Source organism: Rhinoderma darwinii, chromosome 1 (assembly GCF_050947455.1).
Source record: "Rhinoderma darwinii isolate aRhiDar2 chromosome 1, aRhiDar2.hap1, whole genome shotgun sequence".
NCBI classification, from domain to species: Eukaryota; Metazoa; Chordata; class Amphibia; order Anura; family Rhinodermatidae; genus Rhinoderma; species Rhinoderma darwinii.
Genome location: NC_134687.1, coordinates 649,830,470 through 649,853,814, shown reverse-complemented (window position 1 = coordinate 649,853,814; position 23,345 = coordinate 649,830,470). Strand labels below are relative to the sequence as shown.

Genomic DNA, 23,345 nt, shown 5'->3' with positions numbered 1-23,345 from the left:
TTTATATTTCCGGTGATTGCGCGGTGTGGGGGGGTTTATATTTCCGGTGATTGCGCGGTGTGAGGGGTTTTATATTTCCGGTGATTGCGCGGTGTGGGGGGTTTATATTTTCGGTGATTGCGGAAAATATTGAACATGTCCTATTTCAGGCCGTAATTACGGCACGGGCAGGCCCATAGAAGTCTATGGGGCTCCCGTAATTACGGGTGGCTACGTGTGTGCACCTGTAATTACGGGAGCGTTGCTAGGCAACATCAGGGGATAGTCACTGTCCAGGGTGCTGAAAGAGTTAACTGATCGGCAGTAATGCTTTCAGCACCCGGGACAGTGACTACCGCTGGAGTTAATAGTATTAAAAGTTAACTTACCCAGAACTCCCTGCTTCTTCCTCCAGTCCGGCCTCCCGGGATGACGTTTCATCCCATGTGACCGCTGCAGCCAATCACAGGCCAATCACTGGCTGCAGCGTCATCCAGGGAGGTCGGCCTGGATGTCAAAAGAGGGAGGCGTCACCAAGACAACCGTATGTATGAACTTATTTTACTTTGAATCGCTGCAGAAACTCTGCCCGAACGGGCTGCCCCTTCTCTCTATCCAGCACTGATAGAGAGAAGGGGCTGCCGATTAGTGCAGAGAAAACGGGTCCGTAAATACTGGTGGAATACGGGTCGAATACGTGTGACAAAGGACCCGTATTTACGCCAGTATTTCTGTGAGGAAAAAAAATAAGTTTGTGTGCATAGGGCCTTACTGATCAGATGCCGCGGTCTTTATTGATCACATTTCTGGCTCAAATTTCCATTTGGAAGTTTGAGGCAGATATTCCTCTCCCTGCACGCCGATTTTCGCAGCGTTTTTCGCCCGCGGCCATTGAGCGTCGCGGGCATAAAACGCCGCGAAATACGCTTTCTCTGCCTCCCATTGAAGTCAATGGGAGGTCAGAGGCGAAAACGCCCGAAGATAGGGCATGTCGCTTCTTTTTCCCGCGAGGCATTTTCGGCCAGTTTTTGACGAGTTTTTTGGCACGGTTTCCGCGTCAAAAAACTCTGTGTGAACATAGCTTAAAATGGCCGGGATTGCGCTGTCTCCGATCCTGGCTGTTGCCGGCGGCTGTGAGAAGCCGTGTACGGTGCAGGCTCCGCTCCTTCTAGTGTGACGGCGCACATACAACATAATACTATAGAAGAGATCTCACCAAGGGGTTAAACCCTCCTGTATTTCATATTTAGAGCACTTAAAATAAATAATAATAATCACCAACACTGTGCCAGACAAAAACGCACCAAAACCGGACAGAAATGACCTCATGTAACCTTACCTTACTACTGCATCATGGGAAATCTCCTGACTGATAACAGAGAGAACACTAAACAACAGCGGTGACCGGAAGTCATGTACACCCGCCCAGCACTGCAGCACCTCATACACCGGAACTGCTGAAGGACCGGTGAAGACGTCACCACCATGTGACCGGGACGGGAGGGGACAGAACTCCGCCTCTCATGTCACGTGATCATCACCTTTACACAGCGCGTGAGCCCCACTCCCTCACAGAGGTCCGCCCCCGATGTCACGTGATCATCATCACAGGTCCTTCATCCATCGCTCATTATTCCCACTTTAAAGCTCCACCCCCTATTGCAGCGATCACGTTATCTTGATATCACAAGTCCTTCACCGCGTCTTTCCACTGATAAGCTCCGCCCCTCCTACCTCGGTCACGTGGTGGTGACGTCATCACAGGTCCTTCAGCTATTGCCGTGTATGAGGTAGAGAGCAGCGCTGGTCGGGTGTTCTCTCTGTTATCAGTCACCCCTGTATGAGTGTGTATACAGAGAGCTGTCAATCATTGAGTGACCCCGCCCACTGGACTCCTAGCCGGGATTTAACCCCTCCAGTGCCGGTCTCTTTGGGGTAAGTTGTTATTTCTGGTCTTTGTAGTGGTCGGGTGGTTTGTGGGACGAGTCGTGTTTTGTAATGACATAATATTCGGGACATACAACTTATTCACTGACTTTTATACATTTCTTGTTAATGTCGTTCACCGTGCGGTTTAAAGGACTGTTCACACGTAGCGAATACGACCCACAACACGCAAGGAAATCACCCGAATATTCACCCCAAATGGTGGCCGTATAATCCTCCCGAATATCTACTACAGAAATACAACAAGGCCGATCCTCACCTCTCCCAGCGTTACCATAGCAACACGTCCCTGCTCTTCCGGCCGTGTCCAGGTGACCCCTATAATGACATGTGACCTCTCCGGCCTGTGATTGGCTGCAGGGGTCACATGACACCTTCTGTTTTATATATGTGTAACCTGCAGCGTTGCTGTGAACACGCGGTGGAGCCGCAGAGGATTCTGGGTACAATGGCGGTTGTTGCGGAACTTGACTTTCCCATTGAACTTAATGGGGAAATTCTTCAAAAAAAATGCGCAGCGAATCCGCGGTATAAATCCGATATCCTGCGTGTCTATAATCCGCACCGCAGGTTAACCCCTTAATCATCAGGCCAGTTTAGTTTACATTACATTTTTCGTTGATGGAGCGGTGTTGGGGATTATTTTTTGCGGGGCAGGTTGTAGTTTTTGATGACTTTTTAGCGCTGAGGAGACCAAAAAACAGCAATTAATTGGTTTTTTTTTTACGGCCTTCACCGTGCGGGTAAATAACGTTATTTTGTAATGGTTCTGACTTTTACGGATGCGGTGATTCCGGTTATGATTATCATTTTATTTTTTACATCACTTCAGAGAAAAAATAGTTTAAAGAGGCTCTGTCACCAGATTTTGCAACCCCTATCTGCTATTGCCTGTGATCGGCGCTGCAATGTAGATTACAGTAACGTTTTTATTTTTAAAAAACGAGTATTTTTGGCCAAGTTATGACCATTTTTGTATTTATGCAAATGAGGCTTGCAAAAGTCCAACTGGGCGTGTATTATGTGCGTACATCGGGGCGTGTTTACTTCTTTTACTAGCTGGGCGCTCTGATGAGAAGTATCATCCACTTCTCTTCAGAACGCCCAGCTTCTGGCAGATCACGCTGTGACGTCACTCACAGGTCCTGCATCGTGTCAGACGAGCGAGGACACATCGGCACCAGAGGCTACAGTTGATTCTGCATCAGCAGGTAAGTAGCTACATCGACTTACCTGCAAACGCCGATGCTGCTGCAGAATCATCTGTAGCCTCTGGTGCCGATGTGGCCGACACGATGCAGGACCTGTGAGTGACGTCACAGATCTGCACTGCCAGAAGCTGGGCGTTCTGAAGAGAAGTGGATGATACTTCTCTTCAGAGCGCCCAGCTAGTAAAAGAAGTAAACACGCCCCGATGTACGCACATAATACACGCCCACTTGGACTTTTGCAAGCCTCATTTGCATAAATACAAAAATGGTCATAACTTGGCCAAAAATGCTCGTTTTTTAAAAATAAAAACGTTACTGTACTCTACATTGCAGCGCCGATCACATGCAATAGCAGATAGGGGTTGCAAAATCTGGTGACAGAGCCTCTTTAAAAAAAAAAACAATGTATTCCTCCCCGGGGGACGCGACGTCGTGCTGATTAGATCGCTGGTGCAATACGCTGTAAGGCTCTGTTCACACGCTTAGCAAAAAAAGTCTCATGATAAGTTATTGGAGCTATTTTTTTTATAGTCAATGAAATACGGCTCAAGAAGTGACGAGCACTTTTTACGGGGCGTCTTTTTACGCAATGTTTTTTACGGCCGTGTAAAAAAAACCACCCTGTCGGAACACCGCCGTATTTCCCATTACAATCCATGGGCAGATGTTTGGAGACGTTCTGATTCCGATTCTTCCGAAAAACGGGGGGAAAATAAGCTGTGTGAACATACCCTAATACTAATGCATCGCAGTATATCGTGATTAAGCTTAAGGGGTTAATAGGAGCAGAAAGATGGCGGGCCTTCATTACCCCCACAGGCTGCCATGACAACCATTCATACCCCGGTGTTGCTTTGCGAGGGGCCGATGAGTTGTCAGAGAGGACCAATCCCTCTTCTAAAAGCTTAGATTCCACAGTCACTATTGACCGCAGCATCTAAGTAGTTAAATGTCCGGGATCGGCGTTCTCTCTGATCCTGGCCGTTAGTGCGAGGTGTCGGCTGTAATACACCTGCAGCATGTGGAGAGGGCTCCGCCTGTAAACCCCTCCATACTTCTCCCCCCGCACTATGACGTTCAGTGTTGTCATGGGGTTGGCCGCCTTTGGACATGACTGATGGATTACTGGCGTCTTTCTTGTTACTATCTAGAAGAGGTTTATGAATTCGCACCATTAATGTTGTACAAGCGACATATTGAACCTGACATTGTAGAGAGCGGATGAGATAAATGACGTGATGTGTTATAATCTATATCTGTCTTACTAGTGACCCCGTTATCTGTACAAGACGAAGAATTATTTGTAGCTTTGTTATAATTCCAGGATCGGCTTTTTATGACCACGGTGGAAATAACCTTCAGTGGTGAGACAAGTCTGACCCCGTATTTCACCCTCACATAAACTCGGGGGAGACGTTGTCCTCGTGTTGGGGTCTCTCTGGAATAATTCTTACACCATCCCGAATAATGTCATCCAGTCCTGACCGCAAATGGGAAGACACTTTACAATAATGTTTCTGAGCTCCTTATACTTCACGCTGAAAGAAGTCGTAAAATATCATCATTTATAAGTCTGGACGTTATTTTTGGGCCATAACAATTATTTATAGTTCAAAAAATAACCATAATAAAACATTTTGTAAGGCCCCATTCACACGAACGTATTTTTTGCCTGCTGTAAATACTGGCGTAAATACGGGTCCGGTGTCATCCGTATTCCACCTGTATTTACGGACTCGTTTTCGCTGCAAAATTGTACTGCACTAATCGGCAGCCCCTTCTCTCTATCAGAGCAGGATAGAGAGAAGGGGCAGCCCTTTCCGAGGTAAAAGTAAAAGAAATTCATACTTACCCGGCCGTTGTCCTGGTGACGCGTCCCTCTCTTGACATCCAGTCCGACCTCCCTGGATGACGCGGCAGTCCATGTGACCGCTGCAGCCTGTGATTGGCTGCAGCGGTCACATGGGCTGAAACGTCATCCCGGGAGGCCGGACTGGAGGAAGAAGCAGGGAGTTCTGGGTAAGTATGAATTTTTTTTCACGTTGATTTATATTGTGAACGGTAGTCACTGTCCCTGGTGCTGAAAGAGTTACTGCCGATCAGTTAACTCTTTCAGCACCCTGGACAGTGACTATCCCCTGACGTCGCCTAGCAACGATCCCGTAATTACAGGAACCCCATAGACTTCTATGGGCTGCCCGTGCCGTAATTACGGCCTAAAATAGAACATGTTCTATATTTTTCAACGGCCCGGGCACATTCCCGTAAGCATACGGGGAGGTACCCGTGGTCAATAGAAATATATGGGCCCGTGATTACGGGCGTTTTTACGTTAGTGTGCATGGGGCCTAAGGTGAAGGTTTTTTTTTCTCTACGCAATTGAAATTGACAACTTATCATTACTCCACAATCTCCAGATGAAGATGGTCTTACAGAGGAGACCCTTCCCAAGCACATAGATGCCTCAGTCACTATTGACCGCAGCATCAAAAGGGTTAAATGGCCGTAATTGAAGTTCTCTCAGGTCTCCGGCCTTTGCAGCAGGTGTCTGGTCTTCGCTATGTCATGTGAACAAGTCCTGAGCGGTAAATGTTCTGTGCAGGAAGGGGTTAAATTAGTAAAATACAAGTTTATAGTGAATCTTATTCCACAAAACAATGTATCACTCTGCTCCGCTCCACCTGCGCTATAATATGATGATAAGAGATCACACTTCATGTTCCCTATATATAAGGTCACCTCAGCTGCTGCAGAACCTCACAGTTCACATCAAACACTGACTGCATAGTGTGCACCACGTCTTGTGAGATGTCAGCAATGTCTCCCCAGTATCCGCCATGTGTCAGGTTGTCAGGAGTCAGGTCTTCATTGTCTGAGGGGAAATGTCTTCATTTTACTCTTCTCACCTGAGAGATAGGCCATAAATGTCTGATATATGGGGGTCCCACCTCTATGTGGAGAAAGGGGGTCCACCGACCCGCCTGGTGAGGTGATGACTACATCCAGGTGGAGCATGAATGGAGAGGTGACCACACATGTGCACGACTCTCTCCATTCACTTGTATAGGAGGTCCAGAAACAGCCGAGCACGGCCAGAGGTGGAGCCGCATCTATCAGACATTTCTGGCGTATCCTGGGGAGAAATGTCCGTGTTGGGAATACCCCTTTATTCCATGTGGTGACGGCTCTGAGAAGATGTTTCTCTCAATGATGAATAAGTGAGGTTCTGTGTGTCACACATGATGTTGTCCCCTGTATGATCTCCATCTTCTCCTTTCTTCATAAAGACGTCTGCAGTACTAGATCCTCCAGATCCTCCAGTTTTCTCATCTTCTCCTCCACAACGTTCCTTCTCCTGAATGACCCACCAAGGATGGACAAGGACAGGAATGAGATGAGCAGAAGAATATTAGACTTCACCTTGGAGATCATCTACCTGTTGAGCGGAGAGGTAAACTTTTCTACATTCTAGAACAAGTCACACATAGGGAAGGGACAATACATAATAGGAAGTATCCAGTGTCCTGTATAACAGCGTCCAGACTTCCAAGTGACGTCAAGAAGCCAACAGCAGAAAAGCTGAAGATAAGCCACCAATATGGTCAGTGATGTGTCATGTCACCAATGCAGCAATAGTAATGTTGTAGAGCAATGAGAATGACAAGGAACCAGGAGGATCAGGATGACCTCTATATAGAAACATAGAAGATGACGGCAGGAGGAGAGCACATGGTCCATCTAATCCCCCCAATATTATTTCCTTTTTAGTTTTGGCCTCGTTCTATTTTCTCAATGTCTTTTTGTAGGTGAGGTCTCCAGTATTACAGATGTGGGGTCACTAGAGGTCTATACAGCGGGGTCACAATCTCCCTCTTTCTACTGAGGGAGAATACTGTGTTCAGTTCTCTAAGTGTCTCTCTCCATACACAGGAGTACACAATAGTGAAGAAGACATCGGGTGACTGTGCGACTCCCATCATCCATGAGTCAGGAGGATGGAGCAGTAGTCAGAGCCCCATCACAGAGCCTCCCCCTCACTCCCGGATACATGAGAAGAAGATCTTAGAACTGATCTACAAGATGACTGAGCTGCTGACTGGAGAGGTGACACTGCTGGGAAATTCTACAGTAACCGCACTGGAGGTGTCTGGGTAATGACTGTATCATTGTGTGTGTCAGGTTCCTATAAGGTGTCAGGATGTCACTGTCTATCTCTCCATGGAGGAGTGCGAGTATCTAGAAGGACACAAGGATCTGTACGAGGAGGTCATGATGGAGAGCTACTGGCCGGGCACATCACAAGGTGAGAAGAGACAGATATATAATGGCCATTACTGGGGACACAGGCTGGACTGGCGGCCATGTTGAAGTCTTAATACCTTCATGTGCAGTACATATACACGTGTATACAATGACGTGTATACGATTTTGGGTCTTTTCACATCACGTTAGATCCCTACGCTTCGTGCTGCCGGCTTCTCATTCCCATAACTCTGCATTAGTGGTCACATTACATTGTACAGCGCTGGCGGACATTCTGGATACAGGAGCCATGGAGACGAGCAGGACGCTCTGTCTCCTAATGCAGAGGTATGAGCAGCCGGGAGCGCGGACTATGTACAGTCTGTTCTGTAGTCAGAAGTTAACATGATAATACGAGTCATTTAGAAAGACGATTATTGTCACACTCCGGCAGTATAATAGTTTCCTATATAATGTTAGTATAACCGGAGGTTCTCTTTAATATTACAAGTTATGGGCACTAGATTCTGGAGATGGGACGGTGATCGAGGGATTTATTGTAATTTCCAGATTTGGAGTCGGGGAGGAGTTTTTTCCCCTAATGAGACAATTGTCATCCACCTCATGGGGGGTTTTGTCTTCCTCTGGATCAACACGGTCGGATTATAGGTTGCACTTGATGGACTTGTGTCTTTTTCATCCTTATTAACTATATAACACAGAATGTATGGAGCAAAATTTACCACGAATATAAAGTACAATGTGTTCCGAAAAACAATCTCACAATGACTTGGATGAGTGAATACTTATTCCCACGTGTGCTACGTACATTCTGTAGGTAATTATTTATTTTTCATTAAATATTTGACTTTTTGTTTTTTTAATTGACTTTAATTTTTTAAAAAATTCTATTTTTACGATGCAGCTGTTATGTCTCCTCTATACACAGGAGCTGGATCATTATCTATCGCCGAATCCGTAGGTCAAGATGAATATGGATACACAGGACCCGTTCTCAGCCAAGTCGTCAGTTCACTTCACCTACGGATTCGGCTGATAGATAATGATCCAGCTCCTGTGTATAGAGGAGACATAACAGCTGCATCGTGAAAGCAAAAATAAAAACTTTTAGGAAAAGTAAATTAAAAAAAATAATTTGATTAACCCCTTCCAGCTTTTGGGCGTGACTGTACGTCCAAATACAAAGTGTGTTCCCGCACTCAGTCACGCCCTGTAGATAAAGCCGGCACAAGAGCTGTGCTCGCTTTATCTTCAGCGGCTGTCATACACAGCTGACATCCCGCTGTGATGGCTGTTACCGCCGATCGCAGCCATTTAACCCCTTCAATGCAGCTGTCAATGGCGTCCACCGCATTGAAGTGGTTGACAGAGGGAGGAAGCTCCCTCTGTACCCACCGGGCCCCCCGCGATGGATCGCGCGTGGCGATGGTTGTTATGGCAACCAGGAAGCCGTTGCTAGGCTTCCTGGTTGCCCAGGTACGGAAGCTTATTACCAGTTACCGCCGATCGCAGCAATCTCAGAATCGCTTGGATAGGTAAAAGCATTGCGGAGTTATTACCAAATAAAGTGACACATGTCAGATTTAAAAAATTAGGCTGTCATTTGGTCCAAAAGTGGCTGCGTCCTTGAGGGGTTAAACACCTAAAACCAATATATATATATAATTAAAGAAAATATTGTCTACAAAGATGTACACAGCCTGCAGGAGGCTAATAAGCAGACGACACCTTGATGTTTTTTGGTTGCAGGGAACTCTGAATGTTGGGGCGCCCTGTGTCCCACTATCTTCATGTGTATACACGTCCACAGAACACCGATACTATGGCAGAGCAGGAAGCTGTCGGCACCCCGCCATTTGCTCTGGTAGGCCACAGTCCACTTTAGGCCTGCGGCTTACAAGGTGCAGGAACATCGACACAGGGAGTGAGGTCCTCAACATTGTAATTTCGGCTCTGATCAGTAAACATAGAAGTGTAGAGAGAAGTGTCTGATATATAGACAGATATACAGTAGTCATGTATTCAGTCACTGTGTTTTTCCTACAGATGGATCCAGTAGGAGAAATCCACCAGAGAGATGTCCCAGTCCTCTGTATTCCCAGGACTGTCCAGAGGAAAATCACAATGTCCCAGAGAATCATCAGGTAGATGAAGCTGAGCCCTATACCAGATCTATATAGGGGGGGGGGGGGTGTAGATTTTTGGTCCTGCGGTCATAGATGGGGTCATAGATTTTGGGGGTTTCATATGTTGTTCTGTTAGATTCTTCGCACTCTCTGCTGTATTGTACTGAATTGTTACATATGTGAAATCAGGGGGAAGATCTGACTAATAATAAAGCGGAGGATGAAAAAGAGCGGGTGAGGGGCGATCAACCATGTAAGAGTGCAGTGGAGGAGGAAATTCCAGGAGGTGTTACCAGAGGTCAGTAATAATGAATTTAGAAAGTGAATTGGGAGGTTTGTTAAGGTGAGGTTCCTCCTTAGTTCTACATTAAAGTAACACGTCAGACAATGTGTTATACATAGTGCAGGACCTGAGGGAGCTGTGACTGCACATAGAAGTTCTCTACAAGGTGTTCTGTGGATCCGGTCATGCACTAGGCTTAGTGTCAGATTTTGGGAGGGGCACCAGGGGCCTGTAAAAATGACAATAATTTAATACATTAATATGTCTGACGATCGCTGGTTCAAATCCCGTGTAGGGACTAATAAGTGTAAAAATAGTTATTTTGGGGGGCACCAGCTGCGATTAACAGCCGGGATCTGAGAAAAATCTGTTTAACCACTTGAGCACCAAGATCAATGCTGATAGGCGGCTCTCATTGACCTTTCCAGCCTTGTATTGTGTGTGAAACCACCCTCAGGGTGACATTTTTTTGTGGCGTTTTTCATGCTTTTTTTTTAACCCAAGGACCCTGCGAGCAGATGTCACATGACAGTTTATAGTAAAATATAAAGTGCACTGAACACAGTGGGTGTTTTTTATTTGTGTTTTTTTCCTGCTCTTTTGGTGAGTGTTTTGCTTCTGTGGCATTTTTTTTCAAAACACGGCATGATTCTCTATAGAACCTGAAAAATGGCAGAAAAAAATATCTTACAAATGTATGAAACAAACTCCAGATGAGACACTTGTAAAACACGCATGAAATTCATGGCGTCTTCAACAACTCAAGAATTGACACGCATGACATTTCTGTGACTTTTTCCATTCATCTGTATGAGATTTGCAGAAATTCATGCACAGAAACGTTTCTATTCACGTGAGTCTGATCTGCAGAAGTTTCCGTAACAAATCTGCCACGTCTGAATTTACTATAAGGGCTTGTCCACACACAACAGAATTTCTGCAGCAATTCAGTTGAAAGTCGCACTATGCTGCTTCTGTATTCTGCTGCGTTTTTTCCGTCCGCAATTCCGGACAGAAAATACGCGGCAATTCCCCAGCGTGTGGACTAGCCCTAAGGCTGGATTCACACGAACGTGGCGTTTTTGCGGACGCAAAAACGTGGCGTTTTGCGCGCGCAAAAATCACTTGCCAGCTCCGTGTGTCATCCGTGTATGATGCGCGGCTGCGTGATTTTCACGCAGCCGCCATCATAGAGATGATTCTAGCCGACGTCAGTCACTGTCCAGGGTGCTGAAAGAGTTAACTGATCGGCAGTAACTCTTTCAGCACCCTCGACAGTGAATTCCGATCACCATATCTAGCAACCTGTTAAAAAAAAAAAAGAGGTTCGTACTTACCGAGAACTTCCCGGCCGTTGCCTTGGTGACACGCCCTTGGTGACGCGCCCTTGGTGACGCGCCTCTCTTGACATCTGGCCCCACCTCCCTGGATGACGCGGCTGTCCATGTGACCGCTGCAGCCTGTGCTTGGCCTGTGATTGGCTGCAGCTGTCACTTGGACTGAATTGTCATCCCGGGAGGTCAGACTGGAGGAAGAAGCCGGGAGTTATTGGTAAGTTAGAACTTTTTTTTTTTTTTTTTTTTTTTTTAACACGTTCATGTATATTGTGATCGGAAGTCACTGTCCAGGGTGCTGAAACAGTTTAACTCTTTCAGCACCCTGGACAGTGACTATCTCCTGACGTCGCGTACCGGATATTTTTTTGCCGGGTTCGGCCAAAACAAGTTCGGCCGAACCCGGTGAAGTTCGGTTGTCCGGGTTCGCTCTTCTCAAAGACACTCCGTTTGGATGTTTGTAAACAGAAAAGCACGTGGTGCTTTTCTGTTTACATTCATCCTTTTGACAGCTGTTGCGCGAATCACGCAGTTCGCACGGAAGTGCTTCCGTGCGGCATGCGTGGTTTTCACGCACTCATTGACTTCAATGGGTGCGTGATGCGTTGAAAACGCGGAATCGACGGACATGTCGTGAGTTTTTTGCAACGGACCAACGCAGCGCAAAACTCACGCACATGTCTGCACGGCCCCATAGACTAATGTAAGTCCGTGCAACGCGCGTTGCACGCGCGTATTTCCCGTTCGTCTGAATAAAGCCTAAATGTCAGCACCTTGTGGAGAAACTAGATACCGCCAATCACTTACATTTTGCAGGAAAGGTTTATAGATAATTTTGTTATAGTCAACAACAAAAAACATACATTTTGGTACTTTTTAAATTTATTTCCTGCCATTACTAATCCACTAATAATAACATCTGAGAAGAAAGATTCTCATTATAGTTCTATATTTAATATGAGGCTGGGACAAGAATTGAGGAACAAGGTCCCCATGACAACTCTGCACACAAGTCACAAGGGGATTTTTTTTTTGGGGGGGTAATCCAATCTTCCAGATCCATGATTATCAGGAAGCTAATATTTCACATGTATTTATTGTACATACAAAGACGTATCAGTGATGATCACCTGCACTCAGAGGCCACGTCACTAGGTCCACCTTTTTAGTACTTGATAGGACCCTCTTTCCCCTTAGAATATCCTGAATTCTTAGTGGAATTATATAACAAGGTACCGTAAACCTTCATTACAAATTCTCATTGCTAACCTAACTCTGTATATTCCACTACATCCTAAAGATGTTCTATAAAATTGTGATCCGGTTACTGTCCAGCCATTAGGATATACAGACCTCATTGCCATGTCCGTGAATTCAGCCGGAGATGTGTGCTTTGTGTCATGACGCATTATCTGTGGCCAAGATTAGATTGTCAATGACAATATTAGGTTCTTGTAATAAAGTGATTCCCAATTGGTATTAAAGGGTCAAATATGTTGGCAGAGGACAGGTGGGATTGTCAGACAAGGTTATGGTTTTTAAATATTTTTGTTTTATCAAGTTAAGGTTTACGTTATATAAGTGGTGACCGGGTGTAGGCCAGAATCCTGGACTTCATCATTAATAGATTTTAGAGCACACCTGTGTTTTTATCAAAAAGTTCAAAATAGTCACGCTACTCAGTCCCCAACGATGTTATGATGTCGCACCCGCATTTTAGAGCTTTGAAAAATGTTGCAAATAAAAGCAAAACTATACAATTGTGCCGCGATTTTTGTGAGGTCATAGCATAATGCCACGATTTCCTGCAATTCTCTGCAAAAGACAAATATTTAGCGTGATGTGAGAACCCTGTACATGCAGATTATTAGTAATTACTGAGGAAAACTTGCAGCAAACATTAGACATCTAGGGCAAAGTGCACATGGCAAATAGAAAAGTTGCTACATATCGGGTATACTATTAGATTGACACCAGTTTTTTATTAAAAGATATTGACCATTTAAAGTGTTTTTCAAAGGCTGGAATTAGGCATTCAAATTTTTTGGACAGTATTTTGCGCAGATTTTGAGCCAAAGCCAGTGGTGGTTTTGAGGGGAATGGCTCAAACCTTTCCTTCCTGCTGGATCCACTTCTGATTGACTATAAAAAAAACTGCATGCAGCCTTATATGTCAGAAATTTGTCTACTTTGTGGTTTGAAAAATATAAAATCACAAAATCCATTTTTAATCCTAACAGAAGATGCCAGTAAGAACTCTGAGGGAAACTTCATGTTTTCGATAAATTATGAAGAGGATATCAAGCAGCAGCCTTCAGGAGAAAACAGCATTGCCCTTAATGTACATCCAGGACTTCACAGTACAGATCTATCGTATAATTCCCCTAATCATGAGGAACCTTCTCCTGACCAATCACAGATTGTTACCACAAGTAAAAGTCGGAAAGGGGTTAAAAAACTCAGGGCTCATCAGCAAATTCCCAAAGGAGATAAGCCGTATTCATGTTCAGAATGTGGGAAGTGCTTTAGAGATAAAACTAATCTTACTTTACATGAGAGAATTCACACAGGAGAGAAGCCATATTCATGTTCAGAATGTGGGAAATGTTTTACACAAAAATCAGTTCTTGTTAAACATAAGAGAATTCACACAGGAGAGAAGCAATATTCATGTTCAGAATGTGAGAAATGTTTTACACAAAAATCACATCTTGTTAGACATGAGAGAAGTCACACAGGAGAGAAGCCGTATTCATGTTCAGAATGTGGGAAATGTTTTACACAAAAATCAGATGTTGTTAAACATGAGAGAATTCACACAGGAGAGAAGCAATATTCATGTTCAGAATGTGAGAAATGTTTTACACAAAAATCACATCTTATTACACATGAGAGAAGTCACACAGGAGAGAAGCCGTATTCATGTTCAGGATGTGGGAAATGTTTTACAGCTAAATCGCATCTTGTTAGACATGAGAGAAGTCACACAGGAGAGAAGCCATATTCATGTTCAGAATGTGGGAAATCTCTTACACAAAAATAAGATCTTGTTAGACATTAAAGAAGTCACACCGGTAAAAGCATATTTATGTTCAGAATGTGGGAAGTGCTTTAGACATAAAAAAAAAAATCTTACTTTTACATGAGAGAATTCACACAGGAGAGAAGCTGTATTTATGTTCAGAATGTGGAAAATGTTTTACACGAAAACACATCTTGTTGGACATGAGAGAAATCACACAGGAGAGAAGCCGCACCATCACCAATGGGTGTCAGCTACACAGTCCTGGCCAAAAGTTTTGAGAGTGACACACTTTAATTTTCACAAAGTTTGCTGCTTCAGTTTTTATTGTGGCAATTTGTATTAACTGTAGATTGTTATGAAGAGTGATCAGATGAATTGCAAAGTCATTCTTTGCCATGAAAATTAAAGTGTAGCTAAACATTTGACAAACTTCTGACATGTCATAGTGACATGCCAGAAGTTTGGATTGGTGGGGGTCCGAGCAATGAGACCCCCACCAATCGCTAGAATGAAGCAGCTGAAACGCTCGTATGAGCGCTCAGCCGCTTCGTGTCTGTTCAGTTTTTTTTCTGGATATAAATGTATCGGTGCTTCAGCTGCCTCGTTCTAGCAATTGGTGGGGGTCTCAGTGCTCGGACCCCCACCAATCAAAACGTCTGACATGTCAGAAGTTTGTCAAAAGTTTAGTTACACTTTAACTTAATCACAAAAACCCTATTTCCACTGCATTTCAACCCTGCCACAAAATGACCTGCTAACATAATTTCTGTGATGTTCTCGTTAGTTCAGGAGAAAGTGTTAACGAGGACAATGCAGATGATATCACTGCAATGGCCAGCAGTGAATCTCATTGTATTTCTGTAATGTATCTTTTCTGGGGACTGAACTTTGCCTTACTCGTAAACATGATATACAGGATATAAGGAGCAGAAAATCTCTGAAACGTTTTAATTATTACATACCCTATATGTACTCCAGACGATTGAAAATCTGTGTTAAACAACACAAAAAGCAGAAAGACCTTGAACCATGAAAAAATGGCCCCAAAAACTAATATAAAAAAATCAACAACAAATAAGAAGGGAATCCACCAAGGGACTAAAACTACTAGAAAAGGGGTGGAGCCTGGCTGCTGACAAGAATTGCTGCTTGACCTTACAGCTCCTGCTGCATTATCGGCTCTAAGCGTCTCTCGGCACAGTTAACCTTTCTTTCTGACACTCCTGCAGCACTAAAGCCTTGAGTACCTTGCCAGGTATCTTTGCTTGTGACAGAGGGAATCGCCGACCGGAGTTGAGAGCACGAGGAGTGGGGAATGGTAAAGATTGCCACTTGTACACGGACTTGCTGACTGGAGGTAATCCCCTTCCATCTTGGGTTCCTACCGCAATTGTAACATCATCCCCCTGGCTGGGAACTTCATAACCGTGCTCAAGTGAATTCTTGAGGATTATTGTCTATTTAAAGTCTTTCTCTGCTTGGCCTACAAAGCAGCGGACTAAATTTATACCGGTCCTACGTTCCCATGCACGCCAGGCCGCATGTGCTCCACACATCTCCGTAGGAATACCTAAACCTCACATCCAGTCTATTGTCACGATCCGTACATTTCCACAGATTTTTACACTGTTTCTATCTCCTTCACTTTGCCAGTAGTAACTGCCATGTGGAATTGTATTCATGCCTGCTGGACAATAATTTCCTATATGAATAGGCCCTAAGACATCTGCACTATAATTAAATCCTTTCTGGATCCTGATAGTGGTGAAATATTGTGGCCTAACGTGCCTGTCAAGCAGCGGTATAAATTTACAGTGTCCTTACGGTTTCTTGAACAAGCGACAATCTTTGTCCAACCTAAACTTCTTTTTTTAGTCTTGATCTTGGGACTTAAAGGGACAGGCAACATGACTAAACGCAAAGGCAAACAGGCCCCTCGGAAACTCACTGAATATTTTGGCAGCTCTAATCAACTGCCAGATGGCGAATCTAGTGTTTCACTACCCCACTCCTTTTGGCATATTTCACCTTCAGAGGGCTCCCAACATCTTGTGGAAGAACAGTTACAAACTGGGGAGCAATCCATTGTCTCATAAATGGTGAACGGAACTCTCTCCTTCGGCCTCGCCGATTAGCAAAGGCCCAGCACAGAAAAAAAGCATGCAGGATGATGATGCCACACTATCTCACACTGCGGTGAATACCCATTGCGACTCAACCCAATTTTCCTCAGATGCTCCTATTACAGTGGACACTCTTAAAACATGCTAGTCCTGCTTTAAAATGGCATTAATAGTAGCGTCTCTTCCTTGGTTCACAAAATGCATTCTAACGTCAATGTGCTGGGAGATCCCACAGATCATTTGGAACGTAAGATGGAAGATTTTTCCAAAGCGCATAACGAGCTAGTGGACGCATACAATGCCCTAAAGGAAGAGGTTAAATGGCTCAAGACCAAGGCGACTGATGCAGAAGACCAGTCCAGAAGGAACAACATTAAAGTCTGGAGCATCCCTGGAGTTTGTCACCGTTTGAACTTAAAGAGGCTATGTCACCACATTATAAGTGCCCTATCTCTTACATAATGAGATCGGCGCTATAATGTAGATAACAGCAGTGTTTTTTTAATTTAGAAAGACAATTATTTTAACCAAGTTATGAGCAATTTTAGCTTTATGCTAATGACTTAATTAATGCCCAACTGGGCGTGCTTTTACTTTTGACCAAGTGGGCGTTGTGGAGAGAAGTGTATGACGCTGACCAATCCGCGTCATACACTTCTCTCCATTCATGTAGTCAACACATAGTGATCCTGAGTTGTTCACTATCTGTTGTCACATACACACACATTAACGTTACTGAAGTGTCTTGACAGTGAATAGACATCACCTCCAGCTGGGACGGGATGTCTATTCACAATCCCGACACTTCGCTAATATTTGTGTAGGACTTACAGCACCGTGAGCGTGATCTCGCTGTAAGCTGTCATTTACAGCGTGATCTCGAGAGATTACGCTTGCTGTGCTGTAAGTCCCACACAAACGTTACCGAAGTATCGGGATTGTGAATAGACCTTCCGTCCTGGCTGGAGGTGATGTCTATTCACTGTCCGGACACTTCAGAAACGTTAATGTGTGTGTATGTGACTGCACATAGTGAACAACGCAGGATCACTACGTGCAGAGTAAATGAATGGAGAGAAGTGTATGACGCTGATTGGTCAGCGTCTTACACTTCTCTTCACATCGCCAACTTGGTCAAAAGTAAAAACACGCCCAGTTGGGCATTAAGAAAGTCATTAGCATAAAGCTAAAATCGCTCATAACTTGGTGAAAATGGATCGTTTTTCTAAATAAAAAAACACTGCTGTTATCTACATTATAGCGCCGATCTCATTATGTAAGGGATAGGGCACTTATAATGTGGTGACATAGCCTCTTTAAGTTCAAAGGGTGACAGACTCCAGGAATGCTCCAGACTTTAATGTTGTTCCTTCTGGACTGGTCTTCTGCATCAGTCGCCTTGGTGTTGAGCCATTTAACCTGGAGAACATCATCCCTCCTACAACCCTTCCTGGCAGTTTATTATGGGAGATGATCTTGGGGACACTCCATCTCTGTCCTTCTATGCTCAGGCTCCGCCAGTGTCCATGTTGGACTCTGAGCAAGATGACCCTGACATGTCGTCGACTGACTTACCATAATTGTGGCGGGAATATTTTTTCCAACTCCCTACCAAAGGAGACTTCAAAAACTTGATCCAGGAGGTAAAAGAAACCTTCCATTCAGAACTTACCACGGTCCGACAAGATCTACATCAAATTGCTATGAGAGAGGAGACATTGGAGGACGACCACGATAATACTAGACTCCGTGTCTTTGCCCTCCAGTCTATGGTTTCTGCTCAGGCCACTTCTGTTCGGTACATGCAATTTCATCTAAAGGACCTAGACAACAGAGGAAGCCGACACAATATTAAAATCAAAGGTGTACCTGAGACTTTGGGAACAGAGGACCTCCATCTCACGTTAGAGACTATCTTTAACCCCTTAATGACCGCCTTTTCACGGCGGTCATTAATGGGCTTTATTCTACAGCGCCGCCATTCCACGGCGCTGCATTAGAATAAAGTAAACAGCAGGGAGCCGTGAAATCTCCCTGCTCTCAGCTGCCAGATGTAGCTGACAGCTGGGGGCGTCCCTGCTTGAACGTGTGAGATCGATATTAGTATCGATTTCACCCGTTTAACCCTTCAGATGCGGTGCTCAATAGCGTGCACCGCATCTGAGTGGTTTTGGAGAGAGGGAGGGAGCTTCCTCTCATCCCACTGACACCCGGCGATAAGATCGCCGATTGTCTGTGTCTCCGATGGCAGCCGGGGGCCTACTAAAGGCCCCCAGATCTGCCTGTAACGACTGCCTGCTAGGATATGACAGAGGCATGTCCTAGCAGATGCCTGTCCGTTTTAAACGGACAGGCAGTAATTAATTGTATTATAATAGCGATCGGAGGATCTCAGTGAAGTCCCCTAGTGGGACTAGTAAAAAAGTTGAATAAAGTTAATAAAAAAAAATGAAAAACCCAGTTTTTCCCCTTACAAAATGCTTTACTATAAAAAAAAAAAAACACAATAAAGCTAAAAAGTCACACATATTTGGTATCGCCGCGTCCGTAACGACCCCGACTATAAAGCTGTTACATTATTTAAATGGAATGTGTCGCTAGGAAATTATTAGTTGTTTTTTTTAGTTAAACAGTATATACATGATTAGACATTGTTTTAATTTTTTCACAAGTCAGGAAATATTATAAATTAGATTCTAATTTATAATATTTCCATGTGCTGGTCACTAGAGGGAGCAATTCCCAAAATTGCAGCATTGGCATGTGGTAAAGCAACCTCATTGCTTTATGCTGCAAAATTGGAGAAGACACACTCGCTCTAGTGTGCTCAATTAATCCCCCTCCTTTATCCTGGCTAGTGCCAGGAGAAAGGAGGGGGTTGAATGTTCAAACCTCCTACACTGTGTGCCGCCATTTTTTGAGCGAATGCACAGTGTAGTAGGCTTACATACAGTGGTAATCACACAGTAAAACACAAACACAACTTACCTGCTCCTGCCGTCGCCGCACCCTCCGCTCCTAGTCCTTGCTTCTGAACACTTGCGACCGGAAGTAGTCATCTAACTGTCTGGCCGCGGCTTCCGGTCAACATGAAAATGGCGCCGGATGTCGCTCAGCCGAAGACCTTCCTTTTCGACTTTATGCGTTCCCACACAGACGGCGTGCACCATAGTGAATGGAACGGTTCCCGTTTGCATTCTCTATGGGGATGTATGTGCCGTAATCCATCACTGTATGTGTAGTTAATCGACACATACAGAGATGAAAAAAAAAATGGCAGCCCCCATTGTGAAGTCAAAGTTAGAAAAAGTAAAACACAAATAAATAAAATTTATTTAAATAAGACAATAAAAGCAAATTTATATAAAAAAAATGTTTTTGCGACACTTGTCCTTTAACCCGCACTGTGAACGCCATAGAAAATTAAATAAAAAACAATGGAAAAATTGCTGTTTTCTGTTAATCCTGACTTAAAACAAAAGTGATTAAAGTGATCAAAAAGTCGCATCTACTCTCAAATGGTATTAATAAAAACTACAAGTTGTCCCACAAAAAAAAAGTCCTCATACAACTGCATCGGCGGAACAATAAAATAGTTATGGCTCTTAAAATAATTTTGAAAAAGAAGTGTTTTTACTGTGTAAGTAGTAAAAATACAAAATCTATACAAATTTGGTATCTTTGCAATCGTAACAACCCATTGAATAAAGTTGTTGTGTTATTTATACCACACGGTAAACGACGTAGATTTAGGGCGCAAAAAAAAAAAAGAGTGGTGAAATTTCAGGGTTTCTTCTATCCCCCCCAAAAAAGTTAATAAAAGTTAATGAATAAATTCTATGTACCCCAAAATGGTGCTATTAAAAAGTACAACTTGTCCCGCAAAAAACAAGACCTTGTCGATACAAAAATAAAAAAGTTATAGCTCTTGGAATGAGATGATGGAAAAACGTAAAAAAAAATCTTGGTCATTAGGGCCCAGAATGCAAGCAGGGGGAAGGGGTTAATAACATGTTGGGAGCCCTGTCCACCCACAAAATACCATTTGATAGAGCGCACTGAGCGTTGAAGCCAAAATCGATAATCTTTCAGCCACAAAATGTTATCTGTTGTGTACAGGACTTTTGTACTAAGAAGGATGTCATGTCCAAGGCCAGACCTCTAATGGATCGCCCTCTTTTCGCTACTCTGAGAAATCGTAACATCAACTATAGATGGGGCTTATCGTTCTCCCTCACTGCCTGGAAAGATGGCTCCACGATGATAAGTGTAGCTAAATGTTTGACAAACTTCTGACATGTCATAGCGACATGTCAGAAGTTTGGATTGGTGGGGGTCCGAGCACAGATACCCCCACCAATTGCTAGTACGAAGCAGCTGAAGCGCTCATAAGCACTCAGTCACTTCGTGTCTTTTCCGGAAAACGGATGTTCGTACGCCAAAACATTTATTTCCAGAAAAAGCCGAACAGACACAAAGCGGCTGAGCGCTCACTCGAGCGCTTCCGCTGCTTCGTTCTAGCGATTGGTGGGGGTCTCAGTGCTCGGACCCCCACCAATCCAAACTTCTGACATGTCACTATGACATGTCAGAAGTTTGTCAAACGTTTAGCTACACTTTAAGAACCCACGGAGATCTCCCTCACTTCTGTGACTCGCTAAGAATTCCTGTTCCCAAACTACAAGATTGGGAGATCCCTCTCCCTCCTTCACCTCCACCTCCAGTCTGGCAGTCAGTCCGCAACAAATGGAGGAATTCTCCCCCCATAGGGTCACCACAAAGGCGCCCCCAGAGATCTGCCCCCCCCCCCCTTGAGGGACACTGGAACATTTGCTGTTGCCTGCACATCTCCTAGGGCAAGATTCGGACACCTATTGATTCGCACCTTTTATTCACACTTAAATGTTTAGGCTGACTTATGATTACCTATTTTCTTATTTATACTGTGGCAGGGCAGGTTATGCTAAAGGTTACCTCCCCCCTACTTACTGGCTGTGAATTTTAACAACACAGATCCCACCTGCTGCTGCCATTCTACTGCTGTATGCCATCCTAGGGTATAATCTTAGCAGTTCTCCCTCTGTAGACAGAGTGAGTTGCAGATCGTAATATTGTATTATACGCTTCTCTGTCCTGCCTCAATATCACCCACCCCAGGGTAGTTCATATTCCCTGGCAACAGTTTACGTTCTACACCTACTACATATTGTTTTTCTCATGTTGCTAACAATACATGTTTTTTTCCACCGGTTTGTCTCTACCCTTGTATTTCCTTCCCTCCCTACACAGCTTCTTGTACTAATGGACGTTGTAACCTTATATATCCCGATGAAGCCATTGGAAGATGAGTGTTTTGAAGTCATGTTGACTGCGAAACCTGGATACAGCTCTTCTCTACATAACAGTGAGCTGCATACACCTACACTCTCATTATTAGCTACTAGCCCTCCCTACATATATGACCATGGTTTAGTTTATTACACTTAATGTAAGTTAGTCCTTAGAGAACTGAAATCCCTTAGAGCAGATGCAGTTGCCATCTTACAAGACACACACCTAGACCCTGCCGGCTCATTCCGTTTCGCACAAGGAACAAATCCTGTTGTGTACTCCGCCTCCTCGGGTCATAAAATGGCAGGGGTTGCCAGCTTAATATCCCGCACATGCCAACTCCAGGTTCATGCTTCGCACTTAGACCTACGCGGCAGGTACATTATTTTAGAAGGAACCCTATCTGGTCAACCTATTGTGCTCTGTAATGTTTACTCTCCTAATACATCCCAAATTGCCTTTCTACGTAAGGTCCTCTCCAAGCAACAACATCTCGCTAGGGGGTCTTGGCTAATAGGTGGAGACTTCAATACTTAGCTCTCAACGTCAATGGACAGGGCCTCTCCCTCTCACATTGATCCATCCCCCACCCTTGCCAGACTCTCCACTCGCTTTAGGCAATTTATTAGAGAACACCACCTTTATGACCTGTGGCGAGTGGACCATCCAGGCAAAAGATCCTAGACGTTCTTCTCAAATACCCACAGCACCCATACTCGTCTGGACAACTTTTTTGGTAACATTCCTGCCCACCGTCTGCTGCGATCATCCACCATTGAACCCATATCCTGGTCGGACCACGCATCAGTAAACTTGACAATCGGTAGACCCCCCCCCAACGAGAGCATGTCACTGACGACTGAACGAATTACTAGTTAAAACCCCTACCCTCAGAGATGAACTACGCACACACTCACGGGACTTTTACGAACATAATGAAGGCTCGGTCTCTATCTCCACTCTATGGCAAGCCCATAAGGCGGTACAGAGGGGACATTGTATGGTCATGGGCTCCAGGTTAAAAATAGACTCTACGGCAAAACGCTACATACTTCTTAAAGAAAAAATCAAAACTAGAAAGGGTGATAGGGGATTACCCGGCTGTGTCCACATTGCGGAGACTAATTGAGGCCCGAGCTCAGCTCAAAGCTTTAGCCATGAAGAGTGTAGAAAAGTTACTCCTCTACACTAAATAACATTATTATGACAGGGGCAATAAGGTTCACACCCTCCTAGCACAACTATTGAGGGGTCAAAAACCTGATCGAACTCTGCAAGCTGTGAGGGACCATACAGGTCTCCTCCAACTCCATCCCGATACTATCGCCACACTTTTTCAGGATTACTATAAGGCCCTACCTAACTTACCCTCCACACTACCCATAGACCCAGGCCGTCGCCAGGAAACTTTGAGTGCCTATCTATCCCTTTGTAATGTTCCAAAACTCACTACGGAGGAGCTTTCCTCTTTGAGTGCCCCGATCTCTCAGGAGGAGCTTTTAGATATTCTGAAGAACCTGCCGGGTGGTGAAGGCTTCACATATATTTATTATAAGACCTTTGTTGAGCTCCTGGTTCCAAAGATGGTCTCTTTGTTTAACACTTTCCTACAGGGCTCATCCATCCCTCATACCCTCTTACACTCCCACATCACCTTGATCCCCAAGCCGGGTAGAGAAAACGCAGATTGCGCTAACTATAGACCCATAGCTCTTTTGAACTC

General features: G+C 44.4%; 1 protein-coding gene and 1 pseudogene across 2 annotated transcripts in view; both read left to right on the top strand.

The window, feature by feature from the left end:
• Positions 1–1,458: 1,458 nt before the first annotated feature.
• Positions 1,459–23,345, top strand: part of LOC142675554 (oocyte zinc finger protein XlCOF29-like) — a 445,104-nt gene continuing 423,217 nt past the window's right edge. For both annotated transcript variants that reach the window (XM_075847229.1, XM_075847230.1), the window contains exon 1: positions 1,459–1,914. The gene's annotated coding sequence lies outside the window, so the exon portion shown is untranslated. The remainder of the gene's footprint in view (positions 1,915–23,345) is intronic.
• Positions 6,090–23,345, top strand: part of LOC142698297 (uncharacterized) — a 617,727-nt pseudogene continuing 600,471 nt past the window's right edge.